The sequence below is a fragment of the Bos indicus genome, chromosome 8 (assembly GCF_029378745.1).
Source record: "Bos indicus isolate NIAB-ARS_2022 breed Sahiwal x Tharparkar chromosome 8, NIAB-ARS_B.indTharparkar_mat_pri_1.0, whole genome shotgun sequence".
Taxonomy (NCBI): Eukaryota; Metazoa; Chordata; class Mammalia; order Artiodactyla; family Bovidae; genus Bos; species Bos indicus.
In genome coordinates this window covers 34,682,175-34,701,891 of record NC_091767.1, presented here as the reverse complement: position 1 = coordinate 34,701,891, position 19,717 = coordinate 34,682,175, and the positions used below count along the sequence as shown (strand labels likewise).

The window sequence follows — 19,717 nt, the reverse complement described above, 5'->3', positions numbered from 1 at the left end:
CAGACATGACTTAGCTACTGAACAATTACAGATGGTCCAGTGGTTAAAGAGTCCACCTGCCAATGCAGGGGACAAAGGTTCAATCCCTGATCCAGGAAGATCCCACATGCTGAGAGCAACTAAACCCGTGCTCCACAGCTACTAAACTTGCACTCTAGGGCCCACGAGCCAACAACTACTGAGCCCTCATGCCATAATTACTGAAGCCCACAAGCCCAGAGCCCATACTCCACAAAAGAAGCTACTTCAATGAGAAGTTTGCACATCACAAATAGGCAGTAGCCCCTGCTTGCGTTAACTAGAGAAATCCCACATGCAGCAACAAAGACTCAGGGCAGCCAAAATGAAATACAAGAGGGATGGTACAGGGAGGGAGGAGGGAGAAGGGTTCAGGATGGAGAACACGTGTATACTTGTGGCGGATTCATGCTGATATATGGCAAAACCAACACAATATTGTAAAGTTAAAAAATAAAAAAATAAAATAAAATAAAAACAAAAATCAAAAAATGATTTTTTTTGTTCGAAAAAAGTCATTCTTTAATTAGTCAAGCAATGATATTGATGTGTCTTTAATCCTACCTATTCTATATTACCATCAAGTCACAACTTTATTAGCTAAATTTTAGAAAGAGCCATTAGAATGAGTGAGACTTACCAGTGTACAGCCTCCTCCCACAAAATAACTAATGCTGGAGGAAGAAAAGTGTCCAACTCCTCAAGATTTCCCTGAAAGGAAAAAAATAGGAAACATATTTTTAATTTACATTTTTTGGCAGTTATAGGATGTCAAATCTAAATCAATTGATGGGATGAAAAAGGAGCACAATAATAATTGACACTTTATAGATTAATGGAATTGACTAATATTTTGAAAAAAAAAAAAACATCAAAAAGGTGTTTATATTATTTCCTTGATGGAAAGTATTATAATCCATTTTTTAAAATTTTAAAATTCTTTTTAAAGAAAATATTTAAAGAGCAAATATAATCCTTAATTTTTTCTGACATAAAAGTTCATGCTATAAGAAACTACTCATTAATTAACCACAAACACCATGTTCTTTTCTTAAATGAGAAGTTACTTAAAAAATATTTTATATATAAGATGTTACATACATTTTTGTTCTGTGTTACATAATAAAATTAACTATTCACAATTTTTATTGATATACTACTAATTATATATGTTTTCTTATAGATTAAAAAAGTGTTGTTTATCAAAGTATGTTTATTATCTATGGAACTCTTGCCGCATACCCAAGTGACTGCTGTATTCTAGGATCATAATGACTTTCAAATTTACAGCACAATACTAAACACAAAATAATGAGGCCATAACTATAAAAAACCATGTACACCAAAAACCTTAAGTGAGTCAGCTTACAGGATAAACAAGTTAACTGATGAAGTCACCTGAAGTGCCCAACTCAAAGAAAAATCATAGACAATTAAATATTTAACTTTAAATCACACATCTAACAGCAGAAAATTGAACTGGGTGACAAAGATCAGGTGGTCCCATCAACTGCTTAATGATTGATTGGTCATGTGCTCCTAAGTTCCAAAAATAAATCACAAATGGCAAAATTTCTACCATTTACTAAACACAAAGAACTAAGCATTTAAGGTTCATCATGATCACTTATGTCTGACCCAAATATCCCTTCCCTCAGACAACCAGGCTTTTTATGTTTCTTTCTTCCTAAAATGTTCCTTTGCTGCCTGTCCAAATGTTATTCATTCTTTCTAAACCAAACTCTGAACTCACCTAATGTATGGAGCCATAATCTTTTTTGCATTCATAGACTTGTTTTAGTATTAACACATACTCCATCATGCATTTTCACATATGTACCTTTTTTCAATTACATCTTTAGTTCACTGGAACAGCAATAAAGTTCTATTAATTTTGTGTATATTCAGAAATTCAGAATTGAGTAGACTGGATTAAGCAGGGAAAATTATATTTATATAAATATAGTACATTTGTGTATAGATAGGTAGAGAGATATATATTACTTAGTTGATGGAAAAGTCTTGATACTATACGCTACATCTAAAATGATCAATGTCAAAATCTCTTTTGACTGACTAAAAAACAACTTCTGGTTTTGAAAGGAAGGGGCTGTTCTTCTGTCTAATTTGACAAACAGTTCTCGCTCAGGACTAACAGAATATTATATTGAAACTAATTTATTCTACATGGCTTTAGTGAATAATGTTAAAATCTAACAAGTCATTTCTGGAACCTCCTGCCGAACTTACAAAGAACTTAAGTTAAGCAAATAATGTGTATTGAGTAATTCCTATGTGCCAGATGTCTTTTGTATATTGTTGATCTTTTTTTTTTTTTCATGATTAATGCAAACTAATGAAGTAGAATTCATTGATTTCTCTTCCTTTCAGGTAAGAAACCTAAAGGAAAGAGATTTTTGAGTTACTTTCCAACAGCCTCCTAATCAAAAATGGTAGAGTTGGAATTTAAATGCAGGAAGTCTGACTCAGAGCCTTTTATTCTAACTACAATTACATGCTACCTGTGTCTACAAGTCACATATTCTAGTTAAAGGGGGAAGGGAATTCCAGAAGGAAGGAATAAGAAAACTTTTTACACACTGATGAAATGTGAAACTGACTTCTTCCTTTTTTTTTTTTTAAAAGCCAGCAGCAGTTCCTAAAGAATTTCCTGATCACATCCCTTCCCCAAAATACTAAAGGCAGTTTTAGAACCCATGTAAACAAGTAAAACAGTGTCAGACTTTATTTTTTGGGGCTCCAAAATCATTGCAGATGGTGACTGCAGCCATGAAATTAAAAGACACTTACTCCTTGGAAGGAAAGTTATGACCAACCTAGATAGCATATTCAAAAGCAGAGACGTTACTTTGCCAACAAAGGTTCATCTAGTCAAGGCTATGGTTTTTCCTGTGGTCATGTATGGATGTGAGAGTTGGACTGTGAAGAAGGCTGAGCACCGAAGAATTGATGCTTTTGAACTGTGGTGTTGGAGAAGACTCTTGAGTCCCTTGGACTGCAAGGAGATCCAGCCAGTCCATTCTGAAGGAGATCAGCCCTGGGATTTCTTTGGAAGGAATGATGCTAAAGCTGAAACTCCAGTACTCTGGCCACCTCATGCGAAGAGTTGACTCATTGGAAAAGACTCTGATGCTGAGAGGGATTGGGGGCAGGAGGAGAAGGGGACAACAGGGGATGAGATGGCTGGATGGCATCACTGACTCGATGGACGTGAGTCTCAGTGAACTCCGGGAGTTGGTGATGGACAGGGAGGCCTGGCGTGCTGCGATTCTTGGGGTCGCAAAGAGTCAGACACAACTGAGAGACTGAACTGAACTGAAACAAGTAAAATGTTATAAAAACATTATCTAGATATAGAATTACATTTGGGAGTTTAAAAAGAAAAAAAAACTTTATTTCTAGATATTAACATAGGCATTCAACATTATCAAACATTTTTGTTACTTTAGAATTTAAATTATGGAATTTAACTTTAGGTAAGATTTAAAAGAGCTTTTAAATTTGACCTTTACCTCTCTGCTCTTGAACATCTTAAGCATTTTTATATTAACAAATACAGCATCTGTAACAACAGTGTGATTTTGAGCTTTTAGTGCTATGAATTTCACATTTCCCTAAGCCAACATTGTTCGATAAACTGTGCATGTTTCAGATATTAAAGCAATATTTAAAGATGGGGGGGTTCAAAACTTATTCATGGGAATACTGCTACTTTTTGTTTCTAGGAGCTGATTTACAAGCTGTTATGTCTTTTTCTTTTTTTAGCCACACCTCACAGCACACATGATCTTACTTCCTTGATCAGAGGTTGAATTGGTGCAGTGGAAGTTGAGTCTTAACCACTCTACTGCCAGGGAAGTTCCAGTGAGTCTTAAAAAAACCACTTTAAAAAAATATATAGTATGCATTTAACTTTGAGATTATTGCCAATAACATTCTCCCCTTTTAAAATTTAGGAAAAAATGAGTCTCAAGCACATTGAATCCATTGCTCAGTTTTACTCAAGTTGTTTTTAGAAGAACTTGTGGGGGCTTCCCTGGTGGTTCTGTGGTTAAGGCTCTGTGCTTCTAAATGTAGGGGGCTCAAGTTCAAACCCTGGTCAGGGAAACGAGGTCCCACATGCTGCATGACATGGCCAAATTAAAAAAAAAAAAAAAAAAAAACCTTGGGTTTTTCTTCTGTTTTTTGAAGCTGGGTGTCCTGTTATTTCTTTTTGCTTTATTTCTTTTGTGCTACACTATTATCATTCTCTGGCACTTCTTATTTTGCTTTTAGTTTTCACAGAAAAAGTGAATAATAGACTCTTCTCCAGAACATGCACAGACAAACAAGAACAATGTGTGGGTGTGGTGTGGGTGTGTGAATGCTATTTAAGGTCCTTACTTACATAAGATATGCCATTAAAAATTTAGAAGGTCATCACTAATCTTCATACACACTAATTATTCTTTAAAAAAATTAATGAACATCAGTGTTACAAATTAAATTTTATCTCATGGTCACTGATTTGAATTCTTGGATCACTAAAACTGACTATGAATAGGTAACAAATACCAACAGTTAAGAAGACATACAATATTGGGGAAAAGGTAAAATGTATTAAGTATGCCTTCTGATCTGTAATGAAATAAAAAAAAAGAAGGAATTTCTGAGGGTTATAAAAATATACAATAAAGTAAGTAAAATGTTTTAAAAAAGTATGTGTACTCATTTTGAAAATTCTTTAGCCCCTTGTAATAAAGGATACAGATAGTTAACATACCTTATCTGATAAAAGATACATATAATGAAAATATACATATAGTACAATGCTTTCATAAAAAGGTCATAAAATATAATCAAGCAACCAACTGGCCTCAATTCATAAAGTTAAAACTAACTCTGTATCACACTGAAATTTGATTTTTCCTATAATAATCTCCTATTTAATTTCTAATCTTCCCTTAAATCATAAATATCTGTCCCTGCCTTTGACTCTTCTCCTAATCTGTCTCAGCTTTCTCAGTCTTCTTACTACCCTACCCAGGTTAATCTCAAATTAACCTCTTAATATGCCCTCAAAGCAAAACCTTTATCACCTCTGTCCCTGCTAACTGAAAACTCTAGATCCGCCTGACAGTCCACTTCCTCCATTCCAAATTTTATATTGCCCAGCTCTGACAACTTGATTCTCATATCAATGAAACTCTTAATTAATGGCTTTTCAAATTAATAATAATGTATTTTGTAAAAAAAAAAATTAAAAAATGTATTGCAAATAAAGAGAAGTGTATATAAAGAAGCAAGGCAGCATGCTTCTGATGATTAATTATAGAGCACTGTCCAAGAACCAGAAAGCTTATATCTTCATCCGTTTGTGTTTAAAAAATAGGAGTATATATGTACCCATCTAAATCATGGGATGGAATATGTTTCATAAATGATCATTGCAGATTCCTGCTAGCCTGTAGGTCTAAAATAAGGTCCACTTTTAGATATTCATAGGCAGCTGACAGCATACCAACTGCCACTAATATTGCGTATCTTTCAAACAAATTCAGTATTAGATATTTCAAAAACTCAGATTAATTTATTAATGCTTTTGATAAGAACTAGAGCGGGTTAGAGTGGACAGTGTACATACAGTAGCAGCATCTCTGCTTTCTAAGATCTGTGTCCATCCCTTTTGCCATGACATCTTGGGATCTCGGACACACAAATCGGTAGCCTGTTTCCAGCTACATGATGACCAAAGTGTTACACATCATGCTTAATTCACTGATGTTTCTGGAAAGATAGGTCTAGCTAAACATTCTAAGACTGATTTTTGTGAAAGTGAAAGTGTTAGTCACTCAGTCATGCGGACTCTTTGTGACCCCGTGGACTGTAGCACGCCAGGCTTCTGTGTCCATGGAATTTTCCAGACAAGAATATTGGAGTGGGTACCCATTCCCTTCTCTAGGGGATCTACCTGACTCAGGGATCAAACCTGGGTCTCCTGCATTACAGGGGATTCTTTACCATCTGAGCCACCAGAGAGCTTGTCAGAATTCAAGAGTCGCATCAGATGATAACTCCACCACAAAATGTGAATTGACTAGTCAGATATCAAACAGTAGCAGAAGACCACTTATAAATGTAGGAGGGAGGAGGGTTCAGGATGGGGAGCACATGTATACCTGTGATGGATTCATTTTGATATTTGGCAAAACTAATACAATTATGTAAAGTTTAAAAATAAAATAAAATTTAAAAAAAAAAAGAAATTTGATCAGGTTTCCACAAACTATATAAATATTCTTTTGAAACAGGAAACAAATACATTTATTTTACACTCAGTGAATGGTTTAATTAAGACAAGTTTCCCATGGGAATAGACTTCTAATACTTGAGAGGGCAAAAATCATCTGTTGGAAATCATGTCAGGTATCTTACATACATGAAGATGTTTTGTTTTGTTGCCATTGTAGTATCTAGAAAATGATTCCATGGACAGGAACTTGAAAGACAGCTGAAATTAAGTATTTTAAAAGAAAAGGGAAAATAAGGCAAACAAACGAAACCCTTCTAAACTTGGCATTCTGTATAGCTATCATTTTTCTCTATTTTCTGCTTCTCATCATCCCCTCTTAGAAAGTAGTTTGCCTGTACTATTTTCACATCTCTTCAGGGCTTATGCACTTTCTCAGAGATCTAGGCATGGACACTGCTACAACTGAAGCTGCCAATGACCTCCATATTGACAATTCCACTACAGAATTAGTTTTCTTCCTATCACTCTGGTTATTCCTTTCTAATTGTTCATGTGTACCTCACAATATTTTTTCCTCAGCACTTCATCTTTGACACTTTGCCCTTCTCATTACATACTGTCTTTCGTGATGGCTTCATACAAAGCCATAGTTTAAAAAATATTACTAATAAATTCCACATGAATTTCTCCCAAACCTATAAATCAAAATTTACTATTGGACATTTATGTCTGAATGTCCCAAAGAGGTTTCCCATTCAACTTATAAAAGTGTTCGATCATCTTGCTTCTATTAATCTGTTCTTGCAATCTTTATTTCTGTGAACAATAATAATATATAACATTTTTCCACATTTTTTCTGCCCTTGACACTTGTAATATCTTTCTCATTCTACAATCTCATAAGGGAGATATTAATATTATCACCACACTGAAATGAAGAAACTGATGCACAAAAGGTCAAGTTACCACCTCAATTCACATAACTAATAAGTATCGGGTCTGAACTGCCTACATACTTAACCACTACATGTTGAAAGATATTGGCCCACTTGCACAAATTAGACTCTTTGGAATCAACTGAGATTTCACTTTTATTACCTCAGAAAGCTGTTATCATTCAGTTTCTAGATTACGGGTATAAAATATTTATTGTATCCATTTCTTCCTCTCCACCTCTATGGCTTCAACTTTAGTTTAGATCTTCACTTCTCATCTTGATTATTTGAATAATTATGGCTCTTTTTACTAGCCCTTATACAGACAATAAACTTTAATCTCTGGTCTTGAGTCCAAACACTTTATTCTGTTGCTATTCAAGATCGGTCTATATAATTGGGAAAAAGACATATGACAATGAAAAAAGTTGATCTAAAGAGCACCTTCATTTCCAATTGACCATATAAAAAAGGCACATACATAGATTTGATGGGCACAGAACTCTTAGCACCTCCCACAGCACAATTTCCTAGGATAGAATTTCTAACCATCAAAAATATGACTGAATTGTCAAAAAACTGAAAATCTATAAAAAGTCACCATTCTATCTGTACTTTGACAACTTAAAGTTCTCATTCACATATATAAAATAATACAAAGACCATGGCTTTTCTCTCCTGGAATGTCCAAGGCATGCAAACTGTCTGCATCCCCACAGGCAGTTATGATCATGATATGCTAAAACAAAGTTATGAGAAAAAGGGGTCTTATGAATTTTTTCTGTCAAAATTAAATTTTGCTAGTCTCTAGTATCTGAGTATGTTCATACAGAAATGAAATGGAAGTTGCATTGAAGATTGTGAAGAGTTACTTAAGTAAGTCAGATTATGATGTGAATTCAAGAATATTTTATTTCAGTTTCTACTTGAAAGAGCTTTTCCTCACATAGAAAACACATAAACTAAAACTAAAAACATTTCTGTGTCCTAAGAAAAGTCACTAAGCTTCTATGACTCCTTACCTAGAAAGTAGAGGTTAGTAGATGAATTCTAAGATCTTTTTCTGCTCTACTCTTCCAATTTGGGTAGATTTTTCAAGTTGAATAAAATTTCTTTGGTATCATCATCAAATCAGCAAACTGTTTTGCTGGTTTAGAGAACGAAGAATGTAAGAAATTTATGATTTACAGTTTGAGCTTCACAATTTGAATTGTTTTAATTTCCCGTGAAAACAACACAGAAGCTTTAATGCCACTCCCCTAAACTACCTTCAGTTAATGTGTACTCCCTCAGGATCACAAAGACATGCACGTTGTTTTCAGTAACAAATGTCTGTCTTTCAGAGTAAGGATATAATTGGAACAGAAAAAGTGAATGACAGCAGCAACCTCAGAGTTTGGTAAAACTCTGCTCAGAAAAAAGTAAGCTTGAACTAGAGGAAGTGGTGAGATGAACAAGCATTTTTGGTTTAAAAGATTAATTAAAATGAATGTGCTGATGTAATGTTCCCGACCAGAGAACTCAAAAGTGTTTCCATTTTGTTTCAAGTCTGATGTCATTGAATTAAGAACCCTAACATAGTTTTTATGCAAGCAGGATGTAGCTTTGAGTAAACAGACATCCAGCACATTTGACCATCGCTCAAAACACTTTAGATACATCCAATAGGGAGTCCTTAAAGCAGACTTCTGCCCAAACCACATACTGAAAATTCCAATTACACAAGCAACCACATCACTACAACCTAATTGCCACTATCCTGAATGTGGGATGTGATCACTGCTTACGCACCCTTATTTTTCTCAAAGAAGCCTTAGTGATCCTTTCAATTTAGCAGACTGCCCAGGACTGTTGGGAGGATGAGCAGCAAACTCCGTAGCAACCAGAGGCTACAAATTGGTTTGTGCTGGCTTGTTTATGGGGCTTACTTAGTTAACTTTTTTCCAAACCAGTGGATATCTTAAACATTTCCTTCCCTAACAAGGAAAAGTTCTTTTAAAAAATGAGATTCTAAAACAATCAAAATGATAAAGAAAAAAAATGGGAGAAAGAATCTAGCAAAAAAGGTATTAAATTCAAAATTAAATTGAGCACTGATAAACCTCACTGTCAAAGCCATTTAAACAAATTGAAATGCATCCTTCCCTCTCAGTTTCACACAAAGTACAATATGCCCTATTTTAAAATTAGATAAGCTGCTTAAAAGCTATTACTGTAAAACTCCACCTTCTCGCTAACCAAATTTACTGTAATGTGGGGTAAGATATTTTTTCTTTCACTATTTCTATTTGTTGTTTTGAAGAGAGTGATACTTTTAAAATGTTTTTCATGTTCTTAAAGTAAATGCATTTCAATGTTTTTGAAAAATTAAGAATGTAAAAATATACAGTAGCTCCATAAAAAGACATACTTTCTCTAGAAGAAAAATACATTTAAACAACTCACAAAAACACATTATGCCACCAGTGAAAGAAAATAACTTTTAAAAGTAACAATTGTAAATGATATTTTATTTTTTCATGCCCCCACACACAAAATTCTGCTTTGAGAAATATATAGTTGTACCTTGAGATAGTTTGAAATTATGTGAAAGACTAAGACTGTATCACTGAAGAGTTTCCAGTTTTAATTTTAAATGTGCTAGAAACAGAATAAGTAGAAATATGAAATTCAATGGAATTGAATTCTTGGAAAGTCAAACTTAAAAGAACCAGATATCTAGATCTTAACCACAGAAAATAATTTTCTCAGGTGGTAAGTCACTATTTTTGAGATCTAAAATAAAATAAGCCTATGAAAACAAGCATACTATATTTTGGATCATCTATATGAAGCCTGTTATTAATTGGTATCTAAAACTGAGTGGTGGGGAATGAGCAAAACCACCAATTGCTTTAAGCCCCTATAAGACTTACTAAAAGATACACTATGAGCAATAAATCCAACAAAAAATCTCAGCAATCTGGGTATCACAAATATGAAAATGCTACTAGCTGGTTTAATCTTATCAAACATTATAACTTTTTTTGCATGATCAAATGATTAAGTATACTAAGAATGTTTGTTACCTAGGAAAAAGAAAAGCTGCTGTTAAGGCAACTTAAATAAACCATAAAGTTCAGATCCAGGCTGTCACCCATTAGCAGTTGCCTTCCCTGTGAAACCTAAATATAATATATGATCTCATTTGCTCACAGCAAAATACCATCCTTCTTAGAAGTACATCCTCAGTGACAGCATTTCTGGAATGTCATTCTAGCTCAAGTAAAGCAGCATCCGCAGTACTGCACAATCAGCCTCAGAAGTATTGCTATTTAGAAGCAGAACGACAATGAATAATGGTAAGAAATAGGGCACTGGCCCCCTGGGAATGCAGTAGTAGAGGTAGCAAAATACTTAAACTTCTGACTGCGTTTTCCCGGAGACTTACACACCAGCAAATATGGCCCTGTAGGCATGTAAAAGATAAGAGTGAATTTAACCCTCTTTTCCTCTGCTCAGTTGCCACAAGGGTCATTCTCTATGTGTAATTTAAAGTTTATTCCATTTCTGGCTCTATTGTGCATTTTGAAGACTCAGCATAAAGAGGCATGGGGAGACCGAAGACTCAGAGATCAATCCTGAAAGTAGATTACGCTATTAGATATAACCTATTAAAACACCATAGATGGCCAAGTTAGTTAAGTGTAGCCAAATAAAGCTGTTGAAAAGAAAATCTACTTATCTAGACGGTTTCCTGAGAACTCAGAAAGCTGCTCTTTTGGGTGTAGAATTCTGCTCTCAGAAATTTCACCTGCTACCTTCTGCTGGCATTCTTATTAAGACACAGTTACCCTTAGGAAGGAGAATAAGATGGCAATTAGTAGGATGGAGAACACATTTGTATCTATGAAGGAGCTGACAGAGATGGTGCCATTTGCAGAAGGTAAAATACAGAGAACTGAGCACCAGCAGAGAACAACCCAGATGAGGGGGATTTTCAAAACAGTAAGACTGAGGGTTGTCTCGGTATGCTTATTTCGGCCCCAGCCTTGAAGTATACTGTCCTCTCCCTGCCCTGCCTCATTTTCACACTAGTGGTAAAGAATCTCCCTGGAATGCAGGAGACTTGAGTTTGATCCCTGGGTTGGAAGATCCTCTGGAGAAGGGAACAGCAACCCTTCGGGAAATCCCATGGACAGCCTGTCGGGCTACAGTTCATGGAGTCACAGAAGAGTCAGACATGACTGACCATGCATGTATTAAAATGACAATTACCACACAGAACATTTAAAAAACTCAAGAATATTTTATTTTCGAGAATTCATTTCTTTACCTAGTAAGAATATATTTCTGAAAATAAAAATTGTCAATTCCCCATAATGTGAACACCTGAAGAATTTAAGAGTCCAGAAAGAAAGCGCACAGTTTAAAATGAGGATACTTGAATTATAATCTCACTTTTGGCACACACTAAACATGGATATTTATTGAGCTTTTATGGATTTCATTTAGTTTCTCTGTTATACAAAAGAGGGCAAGAGAGACTTATCACCTCTAAGATATCACAGAGCTCTAAAAAACACTAGACTGTTCAAAATTAAATATTTTCTGGATAGGGATTAAAGAAAGTATGAATTTTGCTTCTGCCTTTTGGCAAGGATTGGACATCATATTATTTCTGCTTATGACATGTATACATAAAACTAATGTATACTAGTCACAAAGTGATTCAAACCATTTGGGTTTGAAAGATAGCACATCCTTTGTATTATTCAGATACCACAATTACTTTTGGGCAAGACAGCAACTGTAATATTCCAATCACAAAATTACCTTTCAAAGTGCTCATTTATCCATGGAAAGTCCTGCAGAAAATATTTATTTGGAAACGACCAAGTGGGAATGGGATTGCAAATCCTCTCAATGAACTCTGGGATGCACAGGTTAACTTTGGGGTTCCTATGTGCCTTCTGAAAAGTTTATAAAATTTTATGTGAGGTGAATGTGTGCATTTCTCTGAGATGTTTGATGGATTAGATCTGTAACTCAAAGTGGTTTAGGATACAAAAGAGAAGAGGTAGTTCTCACCTGAAGAGCAACATGACAGAAAGAGACAAGACAAAATGTGATGTTTCTGGAACGACATTCAAGATTTTTTTTTTTTTTTTAATTAGATCTGGTCACCAAAATCATATTGGTTATATTCTTTGCAGCTAAAGATGGAGAAGCTCTATACAGGCAGCAAAAACAAGTCTGGGAGCAGATTGTGGCTCAGATCATGAACTCCTTACTGCCAGATTCAGACTGAAATTGAAGAAAGTGGAGAAAACCATTAGACTATTCAGGTATGACCTAAATCAAACCCCTTGTGACTATACAGCGGAAGTGAGAAATAGATTTAAGGGACTTGATTTGATAGACAGAATGCCTGATAAACTATGGATGGAGGTTCGTGACACTGTACAGGAGACAGGAATCAAGACCATCCCCATGGAAAAGAAATGCAAAAAAGCAAAATGGCTGTCTGAGGAGGCCTTACAAATCGCTGTGAAAAGAAGGGAAGTGAAAAGCAAAGGAAAAAAGGAAAGATAAACCCATTTGAATGCAGAGTTCCAAAGAATAGCAAGGAGAGATAAGAAAGCCTTCCCCAGCTATCAATGCAAAGAAATAGAGGAAAACAACAGAATGGGAAAGACTAGAGATCTCTTTAAGAAAATTAAAGATACCAAGAGAACATTTTATGCAAAGATGGGCTCAATAAACGACTAAAATGGTAGGGACCTAACAAAATCAGAAGATATTAATAAGAGGTGGCAAGAATACACAGAAGAACTGTACAAAAAAGATCTTCATGACCCAGATAATCACGATGGTATGATCACTCACCTTGAGCCAGACATCCTGGAATGTGAAGTCAAGTGGGCCCTAGAAAGCATCACTACGAACAAAGCTAGTGGTGGTGATGGAATTTCAGTTGAGCTATTTCAAAGCCTGAAAGATGATACTATGAAAGTGCTGCACTCAATATGCCAGCAAATTTGGGAAACTCAGCAGTGGCCACAGGACTGGAAAAGGTCAGTTTTCATTCCAATCCCAAAGAAAGGCAATGCCAAAGAATGCTCAAACTATCACACAATTGCACTCATCTCACATGCTAGTAAAGTAATGCTTAAAATTCTCCAAGCCAGGCTTCAGCAATACATGAACCGTGAACTTCCAGATGTTCAAGCTGGATTTAGAAAAGGCAGAGGAACCAGAGATCAAGTTGCCAACATCTGCTTGATCGTCGAAAAAGCAAGAGAGTTCCAGAAAAACATCTATTTCTGCTTTATTGACTATGTCAAAGCCTTTGACTGTGTGGATCACAATAAACTATGGAAAATTCTGAAAGAGATGGGAATACCAGACCACCTGACCTGCCTCTTGAGAAATCTGTATGCAGGTCAGGTAGCAACAGTTAGAATTGGACATGGAAAAACAGACTGGTTCCAAAGAAGAAAAGGAGTACGTCAAGGCTATATATTGTCACCCTACTTATTTAACTTATATGCAGATTACATCATGAGAAACTTTGGGCTGGAGGAAGCACAAGCTGGAATCAAGATTGCTGGGAGAAATATCAATAACTTCAGATATGCAGATGACACCACCCTTATGGCAGAAAGTGGAGAAGAACTAAAGAACCTCTTGATGCAAGTGAAAAGGGGAGTGAAATAGTTGGCTTAAAGCTTAACATTCAGAATGGCATCTGGTCCTATCACTTCATGGCAAAGATGGGGAAACAGTGGAAACTGTGGCTGACTTTATTTTTCTGGGCTCCAAAAACACTGCAGATGGTCATTGCAGCCATGAAATTAAAAGACGCTTACTGCTTGGAAAGAAAGTTATGATCAATCTAGACAGCATATTCAAAAGCAGAGTCATTACTTTGCCAACAAAGGTCCGTCTAATCAAGGCTATGGTTTTTTCAGTGGTCACGTATGGATGTGAGAGTTGGACTATAAAGAAAGCTGAGCCCTGAAGAATTGATGCTTTTGAACTGTGGTGTTGGAGAAGACTCTTGAGAGTCCCTTGGACTGTGAGGAGATCCAACCAGTCCGTCCTAAAGGAGATCAGTCCTGGGTGTTCATTGGAAGGACTGATGTTGAAGCTGAAACTCCAATACTTTGGCCACCTGATGCGAACAGCTGACTCATTGGAAAAGACCCTGATGCTGGGAAAGATTGAGGGAAGGAGCAGAAGGGTTTGACAGAGGATGAGATGGTTGGATGGCATCGCCAACTCAATTGACATGGCTTTGGGTGGAATCCGGGAGTTGGTGATGGACATGGAGGCCTGGTGTGCTGCGGTTCGTGGGGTCACAGAGTCGGACACGACTGAGCAACTGAACTGAACTGAACCCATATCTGCAAAATTCCAAAGACTGATCTGCCTTTAGCAGGGTAAATAAATATCCAAATGAGTGAGTGTGCATAAACAATTAAAATTCCAAAACAGATACTTTGATCATAAACTGTGACAGCTATGACTTAAATTAACTCTCTCATTTTGATTACTGGTTATTTTTTATGTTTTGTTACACAGTAATACTAATTTTGAATTTGCAACAAATATTTAAGCCTACATCTTCCTTTCCTAGAGTCCTTAAAATGAAAGAGAGGAAGTCAGTTTGAGGTAAGTCATAGCAAGTAGTAGGGTTTTCCTCTTTTGCATGCTGCCATCTACTATTGAAAACATCTGTAATGCATCAGAACTGTTGCTGTTTAGTCACTAAACGGGCTTCCCTGGTGGCTCAGACTGTAAAGCATCTGCCTGCAACGCATGAGACCTGAGTCCGATCCCTGGATCAGGAAGATCCCTTGGAGAAATGAATGGCCACCCACTCCAGTATGCTTGCCTGAAGAGCTCCAGAGACAGAAGTGCCTGGCAGGTAATAGTCCATGGGGTCTCCAAGAGTCCGACGTGACTGAGGGACTAACACACACACATACACACACACACAACTCATGTCTGACTCTTTTGCAACACTATGGACTGTAGCCCCTCAGGCTCCTTTGTCCATGGGATTTCTCAGGAAGTTGAAGTGGGTTGCCATTTCCTACTCCAGGGGATCTTCCTGACCTAGGGGTTGAACCCATGTCTCCTGCACTGGCAGGCGGATTCTTTACCACTGGACCACCTGGGAAGCCTAATTGTGTTTGTATTTTAACAGGAACAAAATAATCGTGTCTAAGAGTTTTTCCTTTGAATAATTCTTTGTGATGAAATAATACTGAAGACACTATAGATTATAATCAAATTTCAAAAGATATAATTAATGCTACTAAATGTTTCCTTTATATTAAAAAATATAACAATAAAGTCTTTGATCTAAAGCACCACATCCAGAAGGAATTTTCAGATGTAAAAATGGAATCAGACTTGGTTTCTACAACCTTTCCCCATAAAAAGAGATTCAAGCTTGATGCTAAAATTATTGTTGTATAAACAAAGACATGAACAAAAATAGCCACAAACATTGACTGAAAACCTAGTCATTGGTCTAATCAAATAATTTGTTCTCATTTGCCTTTCTCAATGTTCACAAAGGGTATCTCATTTGGCCATTTATCTGTTAGATTATTAATATTAACTCAATGTATAATTTGGGAATTGAAGCTCAGAGAGACTAGCAAATTTTCTTAAGTATGCAGAGCTGGCAAGTAATAGAGCTGGGACCAGTGCAAACCTTTCAGAAGTTAATAGAGCAGACTTTGTGCCTTCATGGATATAGACACAATTTTAAATCACAAGCTTATCATCTACGCAACTGATTATTTGGGGCTATTCAACACTCAACCTCCCTTGTGCTTCCAGTCAATAAGTCATGTCATTAACAGTCAACTAATAGTTATGTTTCCAAAATCTACATTTCACAATGTGATAACTTCTCTTTCTACCTATCATTCCAGATAGTGGATACAGGAAGATCTGATGGCCTATTTTGGGAAAGAAAATCCATTCAAGATTTACAGATCAAAATAAAGTCTTTGAAATAGTTTGTCCATCCCTTTCTCCTATTCATATTATAAGGAGATAATTTAGAAAACACCTGTAACTTTTTTTAGCTTATCATCCTTTTATTTCCCTATAAACAGTTGTTAAGAACTTTCTTAATAAAAGTATAATTTGTGAAAATATTTTCATAATTGGAAAAATGCTTAAAATGAAGAGGGAGAGAGAGGGCTTAAATATTGGATCAGATCAGATCAGTCGCTCAATCGTGTCCGACTCTTTGCGATCCCATGAATCGCAGCACGCCAGGCCTCCCTGTCCAACACCAACTCCCGGAGTTCACTGAGACTCACGTCCATCGAGTCAGTGATGCCATCCAGCCATCTCATCTTCTGTCATCCCCTTCTCCTCCAGCCCCCAATCACTCCCAGCATCAGAGTCTTTTCCAATGAGTGAACTCTTCGCATGAGGTGGCCAAAGTACTGGAGTTTCAGCTTTAGCATCATTCCTTCCAAAGAAATCCCAGGGCTGATCTCCTTCAGAATGGACTGGCTGGATCTCCTTGCAGTCCAAGGGACTCTCAAGAGTCTTCTCCAACACCACAGTTCAAAAGCATCAATTCTTCAGCGCTCAGCCTTCTTCACAGTACAACTCTCACATCCATAGATGACCACAGGAAAAACCATAGCCTTGACTAGACGAACCTTTGTTGGCAAAGTAATGTCTCTGCTTTTGAATATGCTATCTAGGTTGGTCATAACTTTCATTCCAAGGAGTAAGCGTCTTTTAATTTCATGGCTGCAGTCAACATCTGCAGTGATTTTGGAGCCCAAAAAAGTAAAGTCTGACACTGTTTCCACTGTTTCCCCATCCATTTCCCATGAAGTGATGGGACCAGATGCCATGATCTTCGTTTTCTGAATACTGAGCTTGGCTTAGCCAACTTTTTCACTCTCCACTTTCACTTTCATCAAGAGGCTTTTGAGTTCCTCTTCACTTCCTGCCATAAGGGTGGTGTCATCTGCATATCTGAGGTTATTGGTATTTCTCCCGGCAATCTTGATTCCAGCTTGTGTTTCTTCCAGTCCAGCGTTTCTCATGATGTACTCTGCATATAAGTTAAACAAACAGGGTGACACTATACAGCCTTGACATACTCCTTTTCCTATTTGGAACCAGTCTGTTGTTCCATGTCCAGTTCTAACTGTTGCTTCCTGACCTGCGTACAAATTTCTCAAGAGGCAGGTCAGGTAGTCTGGTATTCCCATCTCTTTCAGAATTTTCCACAGTTTATTGTGATCCACACAGTCAAAGGCTTTGGCATAGTCAATAAAGCAGAAATAGATGTTTGTCTGGAACTCTCTTGCTTTTTCCATGATCCAGCGGATGTTGGCAACTTGATCTCTGGTTCCTCTGCCTTTTCTAAAACGAGCTTGAACATCAGGAAGTTCACGGTTCACATATTGCTGAAGCCTGGCTTGGAGAATTTTGAGCATTACTTTACTAGCGTGTGAGATGAGTGCAATTGTGCGATAGATTGAACATTCTTTGGCATTGCCTTTCTTTGGGATTGGAATGAAAAGTGACCTTTTTCAGTCCTGTGGCCACTGCTGAATTTTCCAAATTTGCTGGCATATTGAGTGCAGCATAAAAACTTCATAAAAATTGAGAATCTGGCAACAACTGAGTTCAGTTCAGTTCAGTTGCTCAGTTGTGTCCAACTCTTTGCGACCCCATGGACTGTGGCACACCACGCCTCCCTGTCCATCACCAGCTCTCAGAGTTTACTCAAACTCATGTCCACTGAGTCGGAGATGCCATCCAACCATCTCATATTCTGTCGTCCCCTTCTCCTCCTGCCCTCAATCGTTCCCAACATCAGGATCTTTTAAAATGATTCAGCTTTTTGCATCAGGTGGCCAAAGTATTGGAGTTTCAGCTTCAACATCAGTCCTTCCAACAACTGAGTGGGCATCTATAAAAATGACTATGGTATTATTAATCTGTCACTCTATATCCTTGCTTATAGAGAACTAGTTATACGGTAAGCTTAAAAAACATACATATAGAAATCTTAATACTAGATATCTTAAATTCACTACCTGTGATATAATTTATGTGTATATTTTTTCACCTATCATTTTCAGAACAATTTCTAGGCAATTTGGAGTGAATGAAAAATAGAATGAATAAAATAAATTTGACTAATGTACTATTAAGCTCCATAAACTATGTTGTACTATAATAACTACACTATTTAAATATATGTAATTTGTTTGATACTATTTCATAAAATGTACAGATGACTACCTCAGAAAACGTGCCCTAGAAAAAGACAAACATATGCTGTAATGGTATGGCCACTAGTCTGCGCTGTTGTATAAGAAATACTCATTTTCATCAAAGTATTTCTAAAATGAACTAGCTCCATTTATTCTATATTAAGAATCACAACTATCAGATCTCAGGTTTATATTTACAATTTTCTATAAAATATTACATGCCAAGTCAATTTGGGAAAATATTAATATAAAGTCTTGAATGGTTCCCCTTTTCTTTTAAATTAAAAAAATGGCATATTTAATACTATAAAATGTTGCTAATTTGTGAAATATGAAGTATGTTAAGCTACAGAATAATGGCTCCCTTTAATTTGATACATTATGCAAAAATGTTCTAGCAGCTGGATACAGATAATGATCAAATAATTTGCCTGTGCATATTACTAAGAAACCACCATAAATAGCTTCTATAGATGGTCTCATTAGTGATTTTAAATAAATATGGTAAAACACATACATTAGTGATAATTTTTATATTAAGTTTCAAATTGTATAACTTCTTTCTCAATTATCCATAAACATTTTTAGATTTGTCAGTTAAAACACAATTATATCTTTGGATCTTCATCTATGAGTGTCTTATACTTCACTGAGAAACTTGCTGCTGCTGCTGCTAAGTCACTTCAGTCGTGTCCGACTCTGTGCGACCCCACAGACGGCAGCCCACCAGGCTACCCCGGCCCTGGGATTCTCCAGGCAAGAACACTGGAGTGGGTTGTCATTTCCTTCTCCAGCGCATGAAAGTGAAAATTGAAAGTGAAGTCACTCAGTCATGTCCAACTCTTAGCGACCCCATGGACTGCAGCCTTCCAGGCTCCTCCACACATGGGATTTTCCAGGCAAGAATACTGGAGTAGGGTGCCATTGCCTTCTCCTCTGACAAACTTGAGGAACTGTTAAAGCCTCAACACTTAAAATTATTTCAGGATTTGGAAAAATGGACATTTTAAACTAAAAGTAATATTTTAAAATCTTCACCCATGCAAAATATTGTTTCAAATGCCCTTAATTATTTTTGGAGTTTGTTTGTTTTTCTTAAGTACATGACAGGCTGAAAATAAGAATATTTCTAAGTGTATTAGAAGTTGTTTTAGGGTGCTTCAACGTTTTTCAGAAAAATGTGTATTTAAATATAGATATTTACTTGCAACTTCACAATGCTGTATTTCAGAGAAAAATATGCTCAGTCAAAC

At 36.4% G+C, this 19,717-nt stretch overlaps 1 protein-coding gene across 23 annotated transcripts in view; it reads right to left on the bottom strand.

The window, feature by feature from the left end:
- Positions 1-19,717, bottom strand: part of PTPRD (protein tyrosine phosphatase receptor type D) — a 2,527,413-nt gene that overhangs the window by 1,853,368 nt on the left and 654,328 nt on the right. For all 23 annotated transcript variants that reach the window (XM_070794551.1, XM_070794552.1, XM_070794555.1 and 20 more), the window contains exon 3: positions 659-729. The gene's annotated coding sequence lies outside the window, so the exon portion shown is untranslated. The remainder of the gene's footprint in view (positions 1-658; positions 730-19,717) is intronic.